General features: G+C 43.5%; 1 protein-coding gene across 1 annotated transcript in view; it reads right to left on the bottom strand.

Annotated features, from left to right (window-relative positions):
- The window catches only part of Tnni3k (TNNI3 interacting kinase), a 248,124-nt gene that overhangs the window by 93,911 nt on the left and 140,655 nt on the right, over positions 1-13,558 (bottom strand). The gene's annotated exons all lie outside the window — the stretch shown is intronic.

Below are 13,558 nucleotides of genomic sequence, written 5' to 3'. Positions count from 1 at the left end.
TGAGGATGTAAAGGTACACATGGCTTCAAAATCTTCCAACCCAGGATGCTGAGAGATTAGGAGGCTTGTCAAGTGACTCTTAAGTACTCTTCCCTCCTGAGGAAGAGTGGTGATGACAGGTGAGAGGATACGTACACTGGGTGGGCTGCCCTAATCACAAACTGTACATGTACAGATGCAGACATCTAAAAATAAATAAAATATAAAAGCATCACCTTGTGCACTGTAAATAGTTGTATTTTTGTTAATGATGTCTTTTCCTGAAGTAAATCAAAGACAAGGTAGTCTGAGGAGAGGTTGTTCCTCCTGCGTATGAGAGAAGGAGCTGTGGAGTATCCTGTGGACAACTGCATGGTGACCCACACCACATTTGTGTGCTTTGGACTGTGAGGCTTGGTCACTATCGGCTTGTGGCTGCATCATTTCAGTATGGCAGGTCAGAACCGTGTCTTCTTTAGTGCATAGCTTATACTACATTTATTGTTCTGTTCATCAACTGTAAATATTTCTCTATTTTTATGTGGCTGGAACATACCATATTTGCTTTTAATTCACAGTAAGAAACACTATGATATTCAACAGTTTATATAATGCTTTCCAATGGTCCCTTGAGCTTTTTGAGAAAGTTATTTTTTACGTTCCTTTTGGAACCTGGTATGGTTGGACATGCCTTTAATCCCAGCACTCAGGTTGCAGAAAAGATCTCCATGGGTTTGAGGCCAGCCTGAGACTCCATAGTGAATTCCAGGTCAGCCTGGGCCAGAGTGAGACCCTGCCTCAAAACAAATCCTTTTTGGTTTTTTGTTTACTAAAATTTCTTGTATTGTTAATGAACTGTTGAAATATAGATTTAATATACTCTTAAAGTACTGAAAATTTAAAATGTGTTCAAAGTCACATCACTCACAGTGGAACAGGGTAGTAATTCTTGAGGATGTCAACACAGGGAGGTCTGAGATGCTAGTTTGTATGACAACAGGTAAGTGTAATACAGACGAATCTATTTTATTGTAAGTAAGAAATCCATAGTACTGAGAGCAGTCTAAATACACAAATCGGGAAGTGTGTGTACAAAAAATATTAGATTCCCTGGAGGACTTGTGCGAGCACTGTAGTCCACTGGCTTATCAAGGCAGAGTTTACATTTCACCCATGGCAAGAAACTGAATACTGAGCAGTCACAGCACAATTACTTACAGATCCTGCTACCATTTATTGTTAATTCTAATTAGTGGTCTGGAATAGAAAACAAAACCGCGTTCTCAGCAGCACAACTTTTCAAGACAGTTTTGCAAGTGCGGCTCTCCAGGGGAGTGAGGCGGGCTTAGGCAACACTTTCTGGGACAGAGCTGGGCTTGGAAAATAGCAGCCGCCTGTTCTAAACAAGGAACCTGGGAAGCTGTTGGGAACCAGGAACCCTGCCCCATGCTGAGCTGCACAGACACTTCACTCTACATAATGATTACTTGTCCCCTTGCCTTGTGACCATTATCTGTGATCAGTTCCTATTGAAATGTGTCCTTAGGTACAGGGATTACAAATATCAGGGTCATCCAGACTGGGTTGGTTTTGCATACATGCTCAGAAAGAAAACTATGTCCTTTAAAGGAATGCTTAGGGATAAGACCCTATTTACCATCTTATACCTATGCTCAACTGGGAAGGCATACGTTAAAATCAGGTGTATCATGGAAGAAACATGCTCAGTAGAGAAAACAGTATATAACCTTAACCTATCAATCACAGCAGAGTGTCACCCAATTACAGCATGAGCAACTGACCCCTTCTTCTTTTAGACTCCTTCCAAAGAAGTCCTGTGCCTCCGCTGGGGACTTTGAGTCCTTTCCCACCCATGTCCTGCTGCCTCTCTGAGCAGTGTGTGCAACCAATGCTATCGCTTTCTGTCTTTCTACTAAGGCTGCTGAATGTGAGTGGTGTGACATTCCTTTTCTAAAATAGTAGCCATTAGGAAAGTGTCTCAAAATTTTGGGTCTAGAGTAGCATTAAATAAATTGTGTGTGTGTGTGTGTGTGTGTGTGTGTGTGTGTGTAATAACCTTCTTCCAATGTATACATTACTAAAGATAATTATGCCAGCTAACTAGAGTCAGAGTATACTTCTTAGAAAAAAATAACAATTCATTTCTCATAGTGGGTATTGAATGAACTCAGAGCCCTATGCATGCTTTGCAAGTGCACTACCACTGATATACACCCTCAGCCCTGAAAAAATTCATTGTCCTATGAGGAAACATAATGACTATTCACATTAGGTTACTGGGCTATCCAGAGGATTTGTACTGGGTTAGTACTGATGAGGGACTAAGCCTTATTTACTGATGTAGGAGTGTTGGATAAATGTTTACTGGACAAATAAACACATCCAAATAAACTGAAAAACAATTTCAGGCAATAATCAGGGCTCAGTAAATACTGTACCATTGAATAATTTAGTTCTTACTAGATATTTCTTACTAACATATAAATAAATACTTAAAATTCAGAGAACATTGAAGCTTAAAAGACATAGAGAAAAACCTAGTTTGGCCCTCTTTTTTCCCCCAAAAGGGGAGTTCCAAGCTTAAACAATCTTATTGCATCAATACAAAGTGCGTAGCTAGAGGCACTGAGCACTGAGAGTTCAGTTCGTTTAGGGGATCAGCTCAGATATTATAACAGTTCCTGACAAATAGTAGGTGGTCAATGAAAATGTATTTTATGAGTCATACTTATGTGCTTTGCCCCAAAGCTTGATATTTACTTTTTTTTCCTGTTATCACACCACTCTGGAAGATGTAAACTATATAAGTTATAGATTTCATCTCCACGGAATTTATAATCTGCTAGTGAAAACAGAGATGAATGTTTTCAAAGAAAATAGCATAGGTTAAGAAAGGGATTAGATTTGAGGTGGGCTTTGAAGGGCAGTCAGTTATTAAATCTACAGAAATGTGTAGAGACTTCGTCATGTGCCAGGAAATTTCCTGCACATGGGGAGTGACCAGACAAGCAGAGGCTTGACCTACACTAGAGGGAAAAGACAACACAGGAAGAGTCAAAGGAAAGAAGAGTTCTGATTTGAGAAAAGATCATGACAAAGGGCAAAAATGTGTGTGCATGTGTGCGTGTGTGTGTGCGTGTGTGTGTGTGTGTGATCATAACACTACATTTGATAAACTGGAGAAGGAGGGCTGGGAAATAACGGGATGATTGAATTGAAGTGGTATTGCATTGTGAGATAATTTGAAACTCAAGATACAGATTTGGGGCTAGATGCTGGAGGTAAGAAGGAGCCAACACAGGGTTTTATTCATATGGGATGTTCTATTATTCTAAATATTATAAAAGCAGAGACAGGTGTTCAAGAATAATAGCATAGGGCTCAGTGGTTAAGAAAATTAACTGTAAAGCCTCCTGAGCAGAGTTTGGCCAATACCCATGTAGAGTCAGATGCACAAAGTGGCACATGCATTGGGAGTCTGTTTGAAGTGATTGGATACCCTGGGACACCCATTATCTCTGTCTATCTCTCTTTTATCTTTGCTTGCAAATAAATAAATAAATTATTTAAAATAAAGTATAGTGGTAGACTCTAGTCATTGAAGGACAGTGGCAGAAAGTTAGTGGAGAAAATAAAAACAACAGAAGGAATACAGAAGATCATTGGGGATTACCTGGGCCTGGAGTCAGCTGACATGCAGCATGAAGAAGAAAATAAATACACAGGCCATCTTCAAAAGTCTAGCCTGAGCTTCTGTACCACATGTCACGACACCCTCATTTACAGAAAGCCTGGCAGCTCTGTGAGGTGGATGGAGGCTGATGTGGGAGGCTTAGAAACCTGACTAAAGACAAAGGCCGGCTTGGCTTGAAAAGACTTGCCAGTTATCTATGAAATGTGTATAATGAAAGTGTTTTCAAGATGAACTCTACTAGTTATCAAAAATATCAAATCAATCAGAGGAAAGTGACAAATCCATAGCTGTACATGTGGCCCAGTATCTAAAGATGCCATGAGAAAGCCTTTGCAAGGTGAGCACACCAGGAAGCGCCAGGGTAAATGAAATGCCACACACCCTTCAAGATCACTTTTGGACTCTCTGAGGCCCCATCTACCCCATAACAGTAGAAACAGATTTCAGCTCTACCATTGAGGGTATTGCATCGTGCTGGTGCCGGGCCATCCATACATATGGGGGACCAGGCAGAGATGGAGCTGGCTCTCTGCACTGTAGACCTCAGAGGGTACCATGGTTGGCATCAGTCTCCAGAGTGGCAGAGGCCCTCAAAGACCAGCAACAACACGTGGGCTGCGAATACCCAGAGAGAGAAGAAAGTGATGGCGGCAGTCAGAGCTGCAGAAGCTGTGAGATGCGCTGAAATGCGGGTTCTCAGAGGGGCAGACACTGAGACAATGAGCACCATAATGGAGAGGGAAGGAATGGAGTCGCAAGGGAGCCAGTATTTCTGCAGGTCTCTGTGGGCAGGCCCTCCACAGACCGACAGACTCTGCCAACCTACGCTGGAGACTCAGAGTGACTAATTCAGTGTGTCCCTTCTCAGCTGGAAAGAGGTGGAGCTAAGCAGTAAAACTCTAGTCTCCAATGTCTACCAGGTCCTGAGTAAGAACTACCGGTATCTGATATGAATAATGACTGCTAGGGAAGGAGTGTGAAGTCAACAAGCTAAGTGGAGAGAAATCTAATACAATATGTTTAAGAATGTACTTAGCAGGCAAAGATGACCTCCTATGCACCTCAGCTTAGTTGAGGTCAGAGGCTTAACAAGGCCCATGCAGAGGAATGACCGCAGGGGACTTGCAACCTGGCCTGGGAGTGCTAGGGCCCCAGACGCTGTCTGCAGTATCCCCAGTGAGAAATGAAAGCGTTCGGAAACTTCTTACCTCACTCCTGCGAGCTCAGCTGTGAGGATGTTTTCCCCATCCTCTTGTCTTCTAGCTGATCTGGGGAGATAATCTTCTGTTACACACGCCCTTGTGGAGTGCCCCCAGTGCACATGACCGCACTGAGTGCAGAGGTCTTTGGGAGAATGAACTTTCTGATTGGAATGTGACAGACAGACAGTTCTTCCAGCAACTGGTTAAGTTGGCACTTCAGCCCAAGTCCTACATCTGGGGAGTCAAGAGGAAGTAAGGGGCAAGCGGTATCAGGGAAGTCACATTGAGGGGAAGGAGAGAGCTGCACATACCTGCATGTGCTCTGAGCAGAAGCCTCTCTGAGGGCAAGTGTCTTTGGAGACTATCCTCAGATAGCAGCAGATTTGCTAAATAAAGGTCTACAGGTGTGAAGTGACTGTAAGAGTATGATCAGATGACATTTCTGGACATTGCATTTTTATGTCAGTAAATGACTGAATCCAAACACCCATGCTGTTTGCCAACTTGAGGCTTGGCTGTGTCAGGTGAGCTCTACCACTTACTGCACTCATTGCTGCAGGCAAATACCTGGCCACAAACAAGGAGGGAAAGCGTTTCTTCTCCTACATGGCTTTGAGAGGACCCATCCCATCAGAAAGGGACAGGCTCCAGCTTTTTTTAAAGTTGATTTATTTCATTTAATGTTATTTATTTCTGAGAAAGAGGCAGAGAGAGAGAGAAGTGGATGCAGCAGGGCCTCTAGCCACTGCAAACAAATTCCAGATGCATATGCCATCCTTGTGCGTCTGGTTTATGTGGATGCTGGAGAATCGAACTGGAGTCCTTAAGCATTACATGCGAGTGTCTTAAACACTAAGCCATTGCTGTAGCCCAAGGCTCCAGCTTTGAAAGGTTCACAACCTTCCCACAGAGGGCCAGCAGCTGGGGTCCAAGAGTTCAAACACATGAGCCGATGGGGGACATTTCACATTCAATGCACAACATAAGCCTTTCACCTGGAAGAACATTGCTTAGCTGAGGGGGAGGCTGAGTCAGTCCTGAAGCCTCAGCAAATCCCTGCATCATTGTGATTTAACTCTTCTTTCCTCTTTTCCCTTATTCTCTCATTCCTTGTTCTCAGGTGGTGGGATTTGGGCTGAAGAACCAGCTCAATTATTGGTACACTTTACTCTCTGCTGCAAAGGATGATTTCTTTGCTGGGAAGCAGAGTGTGTGTCTTCAGAGAGATTAGAGTCTGAGTAGAAATAATATGAACTAAAAGGAAAAATGTACATCACCAAAGTTAAATGTGGTTTCACTTTGAGACATAGAAAGCAGTGAATTCAGAATTAATGACAAGAATGCATTAAGTAAGTAGAAGAAATGATTTAAGGAAATGAGAGGCAGAGATGAGAGTATGTAGAACAAGGACACACAGTAATACCAGCTTTGACTAGCTGTTTTCAGTGTTCTGATTTTGGACAAATTACAATAAGCTAACTTTCTAAGGCATCATAGTTTCATTAAAAAAAATGTGAGAGTGAAAGGAATTAAGAGATAATAGATGGGAATTTGTCACTTCTCAACAGCTCAGTGGGTATTGGCTATTGTTAATATGCTAAGACATGGTTTGCAGAATATCAGTACATCTTAAATGCAAGCACACCTTAAGTACAGTCTCATGCACAGGTGATCAGTGGTTAGGTTTAGAAGCAAACTGCCTTCCCCGCTGGAAACCTATAACCCAAGGTGATTTTTCTATGGACTGCTTGCTGCAGCCCCTGAGCCCCAGAGGTCTCTCCTCCTTCCACCAGTGTCCGACTGTGCAAAGCTACAGGTGCTTGGGTGGAGTGAGCGACTACGCCTCCCCTACCGGAGCCTCACTCCTTGGATGGAAGGCAGTGAAGTTTGGAGTCGGCATGAGCTTTGCCTTCCGCCCTGGAAGCAGATGACTGGAGTCAATTGTTTATGGAACAGCAGTTTTATCTCTTTGAAGTGTCTGTTCCTCATAGATTACCGAACAAAAGCTCTCTAACCTCAACAATGCATGCACCTTGCAGAATACAAAATATCACAGAGGGCAAGATTTACTTCATCCAAATAAGCCAGGAGAATAGAATCCATGTTCTGACCTTCACTTCTTTCTTCCTCAAAATACTATTCACTTTCAGGAAAGAATAAGCCGTGTGTGTGTGTGTGTGTGTGTGTGTGTGTGTGTGTTTTGAATCTTTGAAGGGTTTTCTCCAGTTTCTTTTTCACCAGATGTGAACGGAAGTTAAAGCCTGCTGGTTCCTTTACATAAAAGAAGTTTCTCCAACCTCAGAACTGAATTAATTTAATGAAGCCATTATGGAAGGATCATGAGTCTTTTCATTTTAATTGCCTGTATTGAAAATTTACCTCAAGTGCTCAGATGACTCATAATCAGTTGCTTATGCACTGCAGTCCAATGCTAATTGTCACTATTAATCAGACTGGCCTGATTATTAGACCATTTTCCCATTCTGACTTTCTTCCAGAGCTGGATTGAAGTTCTTGGTAGATGTGGAAGGACCAAGGTGACTCGCTACTCTCACTCCACTACCGTTAGTTTTTTAAGTCATTAAAACTGCATAAATATTAATTCACTTTTTCTGAATTACAGAGCCATGTAATTACTTGTATCAGCTGCTGCTAACAAACACTGGTTTAAAGGCACCATGACTAACCTCTCAGTGCTGACAGCCCCTAGAAGTGTAAACCTAACCAGGAAACTGTTTCCAGACCTACTAGAGGTCTCTGTTTCCGGAAACATCCTTGACGGTGATTAACTCACATGATCAGAGGCATGGTAAGCGGCATGCCTCGCAGCATTCCAAGGGTTAAATCAGTGGAAGCAATTCAGCTCCATTTTCATTCTCATCACACTGTGAAAGTCATTAGTTTACAACACTGACCCCTGACAAGCCATCGTTCAGACCAAAGCTGAGGAGTCCTGGGTATGCTGTCTGCCACATGTCACCTACAGAGCTCGGCAAGGCCTAGGACTCATCCCACCCCAGGCCTCTGCTGGCTCTTCTGCCTTGGTGACTTTCAACACAGGCAGCTATGCTGTTGGCCCCTGAGCCTTGGTTACTGCCAAGCTCAGTCCCTGGACAGACCCTCAATCCCCTGAATCCAATCCTCAAATGTAAGGCAAAGTACTGACCACATCCTTGAGTGCATGCACCTCACATCTATGTAGGATGTATGTTGAAATCATATAGATAAGTTCCTGGTGATCACATGGGTATATTCCCCTGTGTTTTTCTCTTTCAGACCTGCTAGCCTCTGGCTCTCTCTGTCTCTCACACACACTGACTCTGAGGCATTTAGAAAGTGACTCCTGACCCAAGCCCCCTTCATGAAAGGCGCTCAGTGGGGCTCTGGGACACCACCCTCAGTGTTGTACAGAAGCACACTCGGGCTCAGAGACATGGCTATTAGCTCCACATTTGTCGACGCCATACAGAAACTGGGCCCTCAGAGACTATGAAAGGATCCCTCACAATTTAGGCTGCTCATAAAAACCTGGTGACACTATCAGAAACCATATGCTTTGCTTCATGGCCAGAGTCTCCTCCTATGTTCTTGAAATGTGATGGTTCAAATGTAAAATGCATGCTCCATAGACTCGTGTCTTTTTAACCTTGATTCTCTCTGCCTGGTGCTGTTTGGGAAGGCTGTGGAATCTACAGGAAGTGGAGCTTTGCTGGAGGAAGAGGGTCACTGGGGACTCTACTTGAGTTTTAATAGCCCAGCCCCTCTCCTGCTTTCTGACTGTGCTGGCTTCCCATTCCAACCTGAAGTGATAAAACTTCTCTTCAAAGCTGTAAGCCAAATTAAAGCCCTTTCCTTCAGTAAGCTGCTTCTGGTCAGGCGTCTTGTCCACACGATAAGAAGGCAAATATCAGCCCTTGCTAATGCCTTGGGGCCCAACATAGATTACACTGGAGCTCCCATTATATCCAACAGACCTTCCGTTACCCTTTTGCAAGACGTGGACCCTCTAAAAGTTTGTTCTTCAGAATTGGCTTCATCAGGGAATCCTCTCTTTGTCAAATTCCAGAGATCCCAAGCCTTGGTTTTCCTGTTATTCCTCCTAAAAATAATTCTTAAAAAAATGTACACACACACTTTTACATTTTTCTCAATGCCAGAAACTAACCCTAGTTTAGCTTTATACAAACTGACTTGCAATACCCTGTGCTCTTTACACGTACCTGGTAACTACCCTGTACACTTCACGGACACTCACGCCTGTCCTGTGCTCTCCCCAGACACCTGGAAAATATAGATACTAGATATCTATTCTGTGTTCTTCCCTGATACCTGATACCTACCTTGTGCTCTTCACAAATGATGCCTAGTAACAACCTGGAGCAAGTGCTGTTGGGGTGAGCCCTGATGTTCAGGCTGTGACAGCCCCAGGGATGCAGGAGTGTCTACACAGCAGTCTGAACATCATCTATGTGAGACAGAAGGAGCTCACTAAAACCTCATATTATGAACTTCCAAATGCTGAAAGCCTAATTTCAGTGAACTCTTGGAAACCATGGAAACGGAACATTTTAATAAATGCGAAGGACTGTGAGCTTTGATTTTTCCTAAAGCAAACTCCCGTTGGCCTGTGGAAGTCTGTCTGGAAGCTTACCTCTAAAGCCACGGGATTTGTCTCATTGCCAGTGGGACTGAAGATGTGGATTACAAAATTTGTATGGTGGTGAAACTCCCTTGTGAGGGTGCTGTGAATTACCTTGTCTTCACTTCCTGCTGGCTCAGCACATGAAATGAATGAGGAGAGATAGTGACCACACACACCAAGACTTGATCACATGCTACTGATGGTAAAGTTCATACGAGGAAGCACCTAGAGTCCATGAGCAAGTACTGCACATAAGGAAGCACCTAGAGTCCACAAGCAAGTACTTCACATGAGGAAGCACGTAGAGTCCACAAGCAAGTACTTCACATGAGGAAGTACCTAGAGTCCACAGCAAGTACTGCATATGAGGAAGCACCTAGAATACACACACAATTACTGCACATGAGGAAGTGCCTAGAGTCCACAAGCAAGTACTGTACATGAGGAAATACCTAGAGTCCACAAGTAAGTACTACACATGAGGAAGTACCAAGAGTCCATGAGCAAGCACTGCGCATGAGGAAGTTCCCAGAGTCCATAAGCAAGTACTGCACATGAGGAAGTATTTAGAGTCCATAAGCAAGTACTTCACATTAGGAAGCACCTAGAGTCCACAAGCAAGTGCTTCACATGAGGAAGCACCTAGTGTCCACAAGCAAGTACTTCACATGAGGAAGTACATACAGTCCACAAGCAAGTACTGCACATGAGGAAGCACCTAGATTCCACAAGGAAGTACTTCACATGAGGAAGTACCTAGAGTCCATAAGTCATGATGTCATGTCTGTGTGCAACTGCAGCCATTGCTCAGTTATCTTTATGAACTTATGAGATGATTTAGGTATGCAAACCACAAAATGGAAAGTTCTCAAATGCCAACATGACAATCAGTGATATCACAGATGACAGTTGTGAGTTAATTGCACTGATTTATTTTCTCTCTTAAAGCTGAGAAAGGGCCAGAGGATATTGGGAGATGTTGAATGACAACATATTCTTCAAAAGATCTAGCTTTCTACTAATGCATTGGAACTTTGGCCGAGCAGGAGCCTCTGACTTCATACAGTAGAATAGGAAACTTAACTTTGGAGGTCACAGTCAATCAGGGTGTGAGAATTGTTTACCACCAAGAATGTACTCAGAAGTTTGAGGAATGAAGAAAATATGTGGCACCCATGTATGAAAATGTAAATATCAACCAGTCTCATTAGTAAAATAAAGTTACTTTTAAAAAATAAATAAATAGGGCTGGAGAGATGGCTTAGCGGTTAAGCGCTTGCCTGTGAAGCCTAAGGACCCCGGTTCGAGGCTCGGTTCCCCAGGTCCCACGTTAGCCAGATGCACAAGGGGGCGCACGCGTCTGGAGTTCATTTGCAGAGGCTGGAGGCCCTGGTGCACCCATTCTCTCTCTCTCTCCCTCTATCTGTCTTTCTGTGTCTGTCGCTCTCAAATAAATAAATAATTAATTAAAAAAAAATATATAAATAAATAAATAAAATAAAATAAATGGGTTTTCACAATTTGCAGAGGGTTGGTAAAGTGTTTAAAATGCTTCATAATAAAAAAAAGCTATCCACTCTAAAAATAAATAAAGCTACAATAGTATTCAAGTTATTTCCACACACTTTTCTTTCATCACCTGAATGCAACTTTGTAGGTACCTATCTGTTTTTTGCATGTGTGCATGTTTGGTGTATAAGAGTGTGGATTACATGTGTGCACATGCATGTGCAAGTGTGGGCCAAAGGTGACTCCTGGTGTCTCTTCCACCCCTCTCTCCTCTTTATTTCACTGAGGCAGGGGCTCTCATTGGAGCTCACAGCTGGCCAACTCAGCCAGGCTGGCTAGTCACCCTACCTTGGGGATTACCTCTCTGTCTTCTGAGTGCAGAGATCCCAGCCAGGCCTCCCTGCTTACCTGGCATTTACATGGGTGCTGAGGATCCACACCCTGGTCCTAAGGTTTGTGTCGCAAGCACTTGATCCATTCAGCCACCACTTCAACTCCTATCCACATGACGACTGGGTTTGGGGTACAAAGACACCAAAGACCCCGTGACAGTCTGACTCTGTATGTAAATACTGCAGTGCATTGCCTACATGAGGAGACCCCAACCAGCCCAACTCCCCTCAGGATGGAAGATCCTATGAAAGTCTGTAGAGCCGAGGTTTGGCAGACTTCCACAAACAGGAGGTAAGTATAGCAAGTGAGATTCTAGAACAAGAAATGGTATTTTATTCTAGTTTGGTGAGTTTTATATTTGCCACTAGTGTCTCAACTAGTGAGGGACCTCACTCTTGCTGAATTCCCTGCGACCTTCTCCTAGACCCTATGCATCCCAGTGCCCACAGCCCATGGTCAGTGGAGGTAAGGATGGTCAGAGACAACTGCAGCGTGCTCTCTTGTCCCAAGACTATTGTCACCCACATTCCAGACACCAAATCTAACTCATCTCCTTGGCAACTTTCTGGGGACCTTCTGAGTACCCACTTAGTGCTCAGGCATAAAAGTCTGTGCCTAGCCTGTATCAGTGGTGCTAAAATTAAATTCCAGACACTCAAAGGGAAGTGAGGAGAAGTGGGGAGATGCAAGGATGGAGAAAGCAAAGAATGGAAGACAAAACACAAGAGCCTGGTTTCTGAGAGAATGCCATGTAGATTTTCCTGGTAGCTACCATTGATGTTTGGCTCATCACATTTGCTGCTAAAGGACCCTAATGTCCTGAAGTCTGTGCACCTGCGTTTAGCTCAAAGTTAACAGGTGGCAGAAGAGCTGGGCTTTATCAACCTTTTTTTCCCTATTAAATCAAGCAGCCTTGGCCTTGGGCAAGTAATTCCAACAAAGCAGGCCAGGGCCCTCTGTCTCTGGCAAGCAGAAGCTGCTCCCTGCTGAGTCTGTCTCCACAGAATGTTCCAAACCTCAGGAGGTGCCACAAATAAGAGATTTTTTAAAAGCGTGGCTTCGGGGGATTAGAAGGCACTTGGCTCTGGCCCTGAGGGTTTACCTGTGCCTTCCTCCACCTCACCAAGCACAGGAAACTGCAGTGTACCCAGCTCTGAAAAACGATAGGCTGAAAATGTGGTAAGTCCTGCCAGATTTCCATCAAGGACACTTGGAAAATTCAAATAGATGAGTAGATCGATTTTTTTTTTAAGTCACTGCACCACTCAATAGCTCTTCAATAGCTGAGAACAACCACTGTGGATTTCTTCCCCGACATTACACAGCCCATTCCTGTGGGTGCTGGTATTAAGCCACAGGAGTGGAAGTTATCTGCTGTAATGGTTTAGGGGTATCTCGGCTCTAACTTACTGTTAATAGCATGTGTGTGACTGTCTTCAGAATACCTCACGGTTCCTCTTTTTCTCCTTCCTCCTTTGGAGCAGGCTGTCTCCTCCAAGTCTGAATCACTTCTAAGACTATTTCTCAACATGAACATTCCAGTTTTGTAGATCCCAGCTCAGTGGTTTCTTCCTGGCGTTGGTAGCATCTACTACCTGTAATGGATGTAAGAAGCACGTTCCAGGGAAATTGTTGGTGACCAAGAAACTACTGTTGACCTCTTTCTTGGGTCAGGGGATGGGTTTGAGATAGGCCCCCTGCATCCCAGGCTTGCCTTGCACTTGCCACGTAGATGAAGATGACCTTGACTTCCTTTTCCCCCAGTGTCCACCTCCCAAGTGCTGCTATTAAAGACATGGGCTACCACATTCACCATAAAATTTCTGCTTGATCCCAGCAGAGCAGAGAGCAGGAAATAATGAGAATTTTATGCAGTGGTTTTTCAGAAGCACCAATTATTAAACTCTTTAGAAGGGAATTCTATGGTTATCCAAACAAGATTTTCTATAAATATTCACATTTGTGATTCAAACCCCCTGGGTCTTAAAAACTTTAATTTCTCCTTTTTATTCTCATACCCAGCAAATTTTTATCAGCATGGTTTTGTGTATAGTTAAAATTTCTCCACAAATATTTGAATGTTATTTATTTGGCTTCTACTACATAGCTGGATATTGT

This window comes from Jaculus jaculus, chromosome 19 (genome assembly GCF_020740685.1).
Source record: "Jaculus jaculus isolate mJacJac1 chromosome 19, mJacJac1.mat.Y.cur, whole genome shotgun sequence".
In the NCBI taxonomy this organism is placed as follows: domain Eukaryota; kingdom Metazoa; phylum Chordata; class Mammalia; order Rodentia; family Dipodidae; genus Jaculus; species Jaculus jaculus.
Note: the sequence above shows the minus strand (reverse complement) of the source record. Positions and strands in the feature narration are given on the sequence as shown.